This window comes from Poeciliopsis prolifica, unplaced genomic scaffold (assembly GCF_027474105.1).
Source record: "Poeciliopsis prolifica strain line A6 unplaced genomic scaffold, Auburn_PproV2 SCAFFOLD009, whole genome shotgun sequence".
NCBI lineage: Eukaryota > Metazoa > Chordata > Actinopteri > Cyprinodontiformes > Poeciliidae > Poeciliopsis > Poeciliopsis prolifica.
In genome coordinates this window covers 9,734,143-9,743,588 of record NW_026562384.1, presented here as the reverse complement: position 1 = coordinate 9,743,588, position 9,446 = coordinate 9,734,143, and positions in this window count along the sequence as shown.

Here is a 9,446-nt window from a genome sequence, read left to right as displayed (position 1 = left end):
ATACAAAGGCCGTGTGGTTGTGTGATTTAGTTTTTCATGCCATCATTCAGGCGGAACAGGGGAATGACGGAGTGATTGGAGTTTCTCTGCAGTAATGTAGGTGCTGTTGGAGTCTTGTGTGGTAAAGAAAGAGCCGGGCCAAATGGCAAAGCTCTGGATTTCACCGTTTACGTCCTGCCCCTTACTCCTGGTCATGAGATATGCAGCATGACCGAAAGAATGACATCGCACATAAAGCAGGAGAAATGACTCAACTCAAAATAGAGCTGATAGATGGATGGCCATGGTCTTAAATATGCAACATTTTTGAAGTTCTAGACTTTGGAGTCTTTATGTTGTTCTGGTTGATGGTTTTTCTTCACATAAACAAAGCCTACAGCTCATAGTGCCCTCCTAATCTGGTGTCTGCGCAGTCCAAGAAAACTCAGGTCCCAGAGCATCATAAACTCTCCACCATGCAACTTAGATGCTACTGCATTATAAATAGGTTTAATTTGTACCCACTTTTATAATATTATGATATCATAATATTGACATAGAAGAGAATGAAGCTCATATATAAAAGTTTTACTACTGAAATTTATTGTCATTGGGCGTTTAATTTTGAGAGGTTTTGTCGAGAGACGTCGCCTTTGTAAATATTTTTTACAATTTTATCAATTGTTTTTCTTTTTCTTTAACAGAAATTGCAGGAGTAGAAATGATTATGCCTCCCTATTAAATGTACGAAGCCTGAGGGCCATGGGCCCAAAGCAAAGTTCAATGTCTCTGTTTTATTAGAGGGAGAGTTTCAGAAATGAGAGAAACAACAACGAAGCGAAAAACACGCTCTCTGAACCATTCCTGTACTCTTTCTTACCCAAGACCTGAACTCTATGCCAACATTTTCTTCAAAGTAACTACAACCTAAAATGCCCCGCCATAAAAGCAATACCTTTTATGGTTGTCGTCTTTCTTTTGGAAAGTAAGAAAACAGTCCCTTTTAGCGTTAGATGTTGCTTTAAAGCTTTGGCAGTTTGTTGTTAGTAAAGGCCATAAAATATTTGTTGAAATACAAACCAGAGATGTTTTAGATCGGTCAGGATGACCTAAATAACTCCACATGTTACGGGCAACATCTCAAACATCCAGCTTTGTTGTGTGACAATATGGGGAAATCAAAGGAAATCTGTAATCAGTAAAGACCTTTGGATCCTCAAGCCTAGTCCAAATGACTGCACATGGCCCAATTCATCTGTTGAAGCAATTATACACAAGTACAATCATGGGTCTTTTTGGAAACACTTGTGCTGTCTGTTTACATGTCTCATCAGTGAAGAGACGCCATTTAATAAAAGAGATGACTATAGTGAGAGCTTTGCTCCATCGACCTCTGATCTGTGCAGTTTCTACCTCTTTGTGTTTTTCTTTCAAATTCTAAGAACATTTTGCACACATAAGCGCCAATGCTTGAGAATTGCAGCCGCGACCTTGAAATTAGCACCGGTGAACAGACCTTGAGGGAAGTGAGCCACCGTCTCTCCTATATCAACGATGTGCACAACGAAGAAGAGAGGAGACTAATCCAAGAAATGCAGGCAGACCTTTACCAGATGCCCACAGGAGAGATGGCGACTCATAATGAGACTGCAACTGCTCTGCACAGCAATGTAACTGTTTAGTTTCTGGTTTCAGCTCTTTACAAAGTCAATGAAACCTTGTTTAACAGAACATGTGCACAGACAAACGCATTTTTTCCCATAACTCCCCCAAAATGGACTTTGACACTGTACGCAATTGTCACCTGAATTTGCTTGGGTGGAGAAAGGGGGGCTTTAAAGACACGCTGTTTTTATTCTGTGGAGTTAATCTCCTTTAAGTGAGAGCTCGGAAGTTGGAAGACATCAAGAACTTTCCAAGAAGCAGCTGTTCCTCTGAGGCCATGGACTCCTTTTCTTTTTAAATCCATTTTTTTTTCTTTCTTTCTTTTCTTCTGAACATTTAGCCAAATGTTATCTGGTGTCAGTGTGTAAAGTTTGTTGACAGTTTTTAAAGAAAGCAATAGAAAATCAGATCCTTCCTTACTTCGGCGTTACCGGGCTCTGTCTGGTGTTGACGTGGCCTCAGACACTATAAATTTTTACACTCTCTTGCAATCGCTCCTTTTTTTTTGCTTCTTTTCTTGGATCCAATGTTTTCACTCCTCCCTTCTTCAACCATTGTTTTTAAAGTAAATTCCTCCAAAATTCCAGCTGGGTGTTTCTGTAGTGTGCGTGTGTGTGTGTGTGTGTGTGTGTGTGTGTGTGTGTGTGTGTGTGTGTGTGTGTGTGTGTGTGTGTGTGTGTGTGTGTGTGTGTGTGTGTGTGTGTGCGCTGTGATAACTACTAGGCCCGTTTCCTGTGTGATGTTTCGCCAATTCTCCCTCACTAAACTACTTTAGGCTTCCTGGCTGTGGATTTGAGCTGTAAAGGCTCAAAAACAAGCACATAAACTGTAGCTCTGCATGTCTAACTGGGTCTAGGAAGAGCCAGACCAGACATTTCTAACACAGGGGGATTCTGGCTGGAAATGTTCCTGAGGTTTTTCACTGAGTGAAGTTGACCTCTCTCTGCTACAAGAGCGAGACTGATGCAATCTGAAGCCAATCTGACCAAAAGGTTTTACTGCTGATGGAATAACAGCTGACAATTTGCCTCACTGCAGACACCACATGTTCATGCTTATGTGTGCTTTCATTAATCTCAAAATTTTGGGGCATGGCTTTGTGCTATTAAAGAGGAAGTGAAACCTGACAGCCACCGGGACAGGAAAAGCTTTGCATACAGATTCAGACTGCGGAAGAAAATGTAATAAATCAAAGTGTTTTTATTTTCTTAGAACTCAGTAAAATTTCTTATGTAAATTTAAATATCGAGACGTTTATTGCAAGTTGTATTTAAAAAAAAATATATATATATCAATTACTATTGATTCTATCCTTCCATTTTCTGCACCAGGTGAGACCTATGATAGGCTGACTATCTTCAGAGTTTAACGAACAAGAAGTGGGAAATATCCAGAGTGCATTCCCAGTCTGCTGCTCGGAGCTCAGAAACGCACACAAACATATTCACATCTGGTAGCATTAGGTGGATTTAATATATGGGCAGCGGACTCTTAGCCCCTTGTAAACCTACAAAATGGAAAATGTTTTCATTCAGGTTTGAATAAAGGGTTTAATGAGACCTCTTGGGTATTTTACGCAATAAAAGCATCAAATAAACAAATGTGCATTTTGAGTTTTAGGACCTTGGATGTCTGCTGACAAATTTGACAATAAAGCATTGTTGCTTCTGTTGATTTTCAACATTTTTATTTTATTTTTATTTAGACAACACTTAATTTATTTAAATTACATGTCGATCAGGAGCTTGATTTCAGGGAAGGTTACCTTATTTTGGACCTTGATTTTTTTTTTTTTTTTGAACTGCTGGCATTTTGAAAGGACAATTATTTATTATGTAAATTAAGAACAGGCTCATCAGCTTATTAAAAAAAATAGCTGTTTTCTGAGTTTCATATTCATCCATTAATAGATCGCCTTGAAACTCAAGGGAATTGCTCTTTCTTTCTACGGTTTATTTCTCTTTCTCTCTGCAATTGTCATTAGTTTAAACATAGCTAGCTATAGTGACAGAAATTTTAGAGAAATGAAGCCTGGAATGCCTTAAACTTTGTGTTCAACATGCATTCTAATAAAAAAAACAAAACATTTCTGAACATTTATCATCTTTTACATTTTATATGTCTGTGGGATCAAAAGCATTTTCTCCAAGCCGACCACGCGACATCGAGAGTAGGCGTGAGCTGTCAGAGTAATGTCATTAACCTCACCAAACCAGAACTCTAAAAACAATTAAAACTCAAGTGGGAGCCGCTACTTCAGTGTGAACTGCTATGTGTGAATAATTTACTGCTTAATGGGAAGTGATATGAACTTAAAGAGTTATGTTTAGGCTATTTTTCCATCTGAGCTTCATTGTTCTGATTTTGGATGAACATTCTTAAATATGTTATTGAAGTCATGTGCTGTTTATGACAAAAGCAATAAAAACTTCATAAAATGTCTGCACGAAGGTGACAGACAGCTTAAGCCTGTTTCCTGCAGGACAGCTTTGCTGCAGAAGTTAATGTTTTCAGCTGTCAGTTCTGACATAAATTATACCAGTCTGCTAATTCTGCCAAATTAAGTTTAAGACTCCTCCTCGTAGTCATTAGCTATTAAAGAAAAAAACAACAACAAAAAAACAGAAAACTGTCGTGTTCTGAGTACTAAATCATCTGACAGAACCCATTTTGGTTATCTTTTAAAATTCATAGATTCATATTAGAGGGAAGAGTAAATTAACCTTGACCTGCAGAATGCATTTAGCAGGAGAACATTAAGGGAATGACAAAACACGTGGAACAGACGGATGTGATGAAGATGGAGGATTCGCTAACCAAACAACCCCACCTCCTTGCAAACTGCACTCAACCTGCAACCTTTTGAGCAGCAACAACTCTGCCATTGACACATATAATCCGCAGAAAGAGAAAACAAGGTTGTTTATCTGTGAAGTCATGCCAGGAATTCACAGCATGAACTTCATGAAAAAATAAATAAGATTGCCTGCTCTGATTTGTGTCTAAATGGTGCAATAAGATGTGGCTGTGGTTTGTTTGTAATTAAATGATAAGCGGTCAAAATAGGAAAAGCCTGTTTGTTATTATGCTATTTGGTCATGTATGGCAATAATTAGAGAAGGTTGTTTTAATTATTATTTTTTTTTTACCAGATGTTAATGGTGGTAATGCAAGCCTTACTGCATAGAGGGAACACATGCAGATGAAGTTATCCTATGTCTCTGACTCTTTGGGACTGCTGTGGAATGCGTAATGTCTCTGTTATACCGCTATTTCTTCCAGTCTATGAATGTGTCTTAATATGTGACCTCCTTTTGAAACTTTGCACTGTAACAGGATAGAATATCTTAATTTTTATGCAGCAAATTGTTACCGTAACACTGCATCACCTCTTTACATCCGGCAGTGTAAAGACATGAGAATATGAAGCTATTCTTACTGGAATATTTATATCATTTCAACTTTTTTCATTCGGGCAATATCTGTGATAGGCCAATGCAGGACATAAAAAGGGAAATCACAATCTCCATAGTGTAGCATGATTCTCCGCTCCAGACTTTGCAGTCAAGCTATTTTCATTTTCAGATGATGAATGAAATCCTGAGATGCTAAATGATTGAAATCTTACTTCATACTATAAACCTCCCCACAACTTTATCCCTGTCATGGTAGCAAGAAAAATATTTAATTTATAAGAAAGTCTGTTTTCCAGATAATTAAACCTGATAATTATGTTGTGTATCAGTTTGCCAGAAAGAAAGCTGTTATTGTTATACTGAAACCTCGTGCTATTTTTTTGTGGATAAAAATTGCTCAGTGGGAAGGTGATTATTGCCATTTAGATTTTTGAGATCTTTAGACCATTTTAGTTTTGATAGATCATTAGACTGTTTGTGTTAATATGTCTTATCGCAGCTAAATCATGATAGAGTATTACCTAGCAGCTGGACTCCATTTACTACTAAAGAATGTGTAGACATTTGCCAATAAACACAATGTGTGCTGGCAAATTCGTGCAGGAACTAAGTAATACTCCTTGGACCATAAACATGTTTTTTTTTTTTTTTGTGACTCAAGTTGTTTTGTAAGTCTTTGTAAATTCTTGTTACAGAATTGACCCCCAAATTATTCATATCTCTTTGAGAATTGGATTTGAAGAAATCCTTTGATTTTTACCAAAATCTTTCTTTTGACTGTAAAACATTTTAACATTGCAGAGTGCCCAAGTCAAAGTCCTCACTTTCATCTGGTAGCAATTTTATGGAGGCATCTAAAGATTAAGGTAGTGATAAGGTGGCCTAATGACTTTGACGAATTGGACCTGATCGTTTTAGACATATCTCTAGAGGCAGTCTGGATGTGGTGGCTTTGCTTTTTTTTTCATAAATTTTTGATTGTAGAATTGCCAGAACCTCAAAACTGGCATGCATTCAATTTGATCAGATACATAAAACAGATACTTCAGCAGCAAAAGCAAAATCAGAGAACCGCTCTGTGTGTTTGATAGAAACAGACCTCATCCATGCAAACTGTTCTCTGGAGCAAGGTAAGTTTAAGCCAAGTTTAATTGTGTGGATCCGATTGCTGAGTTAGCTTCTGCTGCTGTCATTGCTGTCACCGTTAGCGCTGATGCTGCTGTTGCTGCTTGGGTTTGTGGGAGAGGGCTGAAGTCTGATGTGAGAAGCTTCTGGTTGCGGTTGTCCCTTTGTTTACTGTTTAGTCTCCTGTATTTATAGATTCTCTGCTGCCTGCTTCAGCTAATTATACCATGGATGCCATAGGGATAATTGCAGTAATGAATGGTTGGCTTCCCAAAGAATTCAGGTTTTTTCCTCTCTGTTCATTTTGCTTTGCACAATAAGTTCCAACTTCAGCAACTCGGTTTGCGTTAGACATTCCTGTGCACATACATCTGCCTGTGTGCTTGGAGCCACATATGTTTTTGCCTTAATTCATGCCAACTCACTGCAAGTTACCTCAGAGTGGCGCCGTTTAGCATTTTTCTTAGGAACACATAATTCATGCACTGCTTTGAAATTGCCCATTTGATAGGGGCACAGGTCTCTTACTACCTCCACAGCTCACTTAACATGCAGAAACAGAAGCCAGGAATGTTCTTTAATCAACCTTAATTATGGTTTCCCAGACTCTGCTGCTCTAAGGTCAGCTGTTAATCCTCGCTCCAGGTTCACAAGTTCAAAGTGTCATTAGCTTAGACAGTGAGGGTTTCCAAACACACCATGTGTAAAATACTAAACAATATCAGCACCCACAGAACTCGCATTTATCATAACATCCACGTCTGCACGGCAACATAATGATGCCCCATTAGCCTGATGTTGGAGTTGAAGAATGTGGGACCCTGTTTCAATGCGGATGTTTCATTTTTGCTGTTCTCCTCGATTCCTGTTCTTAACTGCATCTGTTTATTGGGCAACGCAGGCTTTCCCAGGTACTTCACATTCTAACTAGTGCACATGTTAGTGTGTCACTGCTGTGTTTTCTCACATGTAAACAGCAAACATTTCTGATGTGCTCTTGCACTGAGGCCTACGGGGAGCTCATACGAAAGCAACACATGGCAAACCAGGCCAGATCCAGTTGAAAACACACACATGTGGAGCACGTATGTTCTTGATATAGTTTGGAAGAACAGCTGCGAGCCTGGCTGAGAATGTCCTGAAAAGGTCAGCAAGGTTTGACGGGGAAACAAACAGTCTGGTTAGAGCTGGTGATTTAGATCCCTGTCTGGCTTCAAACTCACAACCTCCAGAGCCTCTGTGTTTACACATGAGCAACTCAGACAAAAACATTTTATGGAAGAGATGTCAAACGCTTTGACATTGGTGACAGTAAAAATTAGAAATGTACATTTTTGTACTTAAACAAAATTTCACAAAAGTATTTGAGTGTAGTTTGAATATTTATCAAAACAGCAATTTGCCATAATTGAAAAGTGTAAAAGTTATAAAGTGAGTATTAACACTGACATATTGACTTTTGGGAAATTAGAAGAGTTGAAACATGGAAATTATAATCTGTGATTAATTGCTTTAAATAAAACATGCCAATATTTCGTAGCATTACGTAATAATTGGCTGCAATGTTGGGAGCGATCTTGTCTGAGATACTCTATTGACTTAGTTGAACGTATGCTGGATTATTTTGCTCAAAGGTTGGAACTTGGATCAGGAATTGACACCACAATACCTGAGTGCTTTTCAGTTGCAAGTAAAAAAAACATGTACTTTTCTACGTTTTGTGCTTTCATACATTCAATGGTTATTAACTTTAATTGGTATTCATCATCATAGTTTGAGCTTCAAAATAAAAATCTGGACCAGCCAACTCACACCAGTGCACAGTTTTGCTGAATAACATTTTGGCACATAGTTTTGTTCTCAACATTTTCTTTTATTTTGTAATCATAAAGAACCCAAGTATGTTTGTGACTCTTTCTCAACTTGGGTGTAAATGTCACAGAGATATTTAACCATTATCCATCAGCTTTGTGTTGGTAATGTTTCTCTGACAATTAAAAGTGCTCACATGTTATTGCTCATTTTGTTAAAACAAGCACTTTCGCTCTTCAGATATGCAAATTTTCTTGTTGCATAGTGAAAAAGCAGGCTTTGGTTTGTTTTGGACAAGTGACAGTTTAGTCAACAGTATCTATTGACCATGTTTCCTTGCCAGAGCAGGAAGTGTATTTTCAGCTGGTAGCTGGAAGTCAGTTTACAGCAATCTACTAGAAACCTTTTTACTGGCTTACATCACTTCTTACCACAGTGGAAAAAAGTATTTTATTTCTGGCACTGGTATTTACTGGTTCAATTATTTACAGCATGCTTGCAACAACCTTACATTAGGAATGAGGATGAATACCAGTGTTTGAATTAATTTGTAAAGGATTCCATCTGTTGATCCTGCAAATTCTCAAAGCAGCTTAAATTGTTAAATTAGTTTTCAATCATAACTCTAACTATAACTTTGTCAACATGTCCTGTATACATTCAAGATGACCTTTGACCCCCACATAAGTAGTTGCAAAGTGCATTTATACCTTGGATTGGCCCTGAGTATATAGAAAATAATAATGAACTGAATTAAGCTAAGTTAGGGTTTGGGTTGTATTGGCTTACAACAGGAAGGCGTTTAGAGTTCTGGGTTTTCTGTGTGATTTCCATTTCCGGTTTAGAGCTGACCTGCTATGATGTCAATTTGATGACTGAAGCGACCTCTGTGATACTCTAAAGATGAGGTTGAAACGTTTTCTTTGTGGGACTCTCGTGTTGTGCTAGTAACTTGTGTACCAGATTTGTGTTTGATATTTAGTTTTCAAACAATGATCAAAACCTTGGCCATGATAGTCGGACAACATGTGGGCTGTAATTAATTTCCCTCCTTTTGACTTTTGTTGCTGTGGGAAAAAAAAGTTTTAGTTTAAGTAAAGCAAAGAATATTTTCACTATGATGAGTTCGAGCTGATATTTCAAAGTTGTTTGCTGAGATGATGAACTGCAGTGGGACAAAGAGGAGCAGAAGACCTAACAGGACAAGAAATAATGATGCAACTGGTGTGCATGCGTGTGTGCGTGTGTAGGTGGGTGTGTGTGTGTGTGTGTCTGTGAGCCCCTGAGATTTCTGGGAAAAGCACCTCTGTCTGCTGGGGCAGAAATTGCATGTAAGCGTCATTGTCATGAGAGCAGGTAAAGGGCTTTGACACCAGACAAATGTCAGCATTGATTAGTAATTCTTACCTTCAACATTTTTATAGAATATTGTTTTGATTCGGTTCTGAT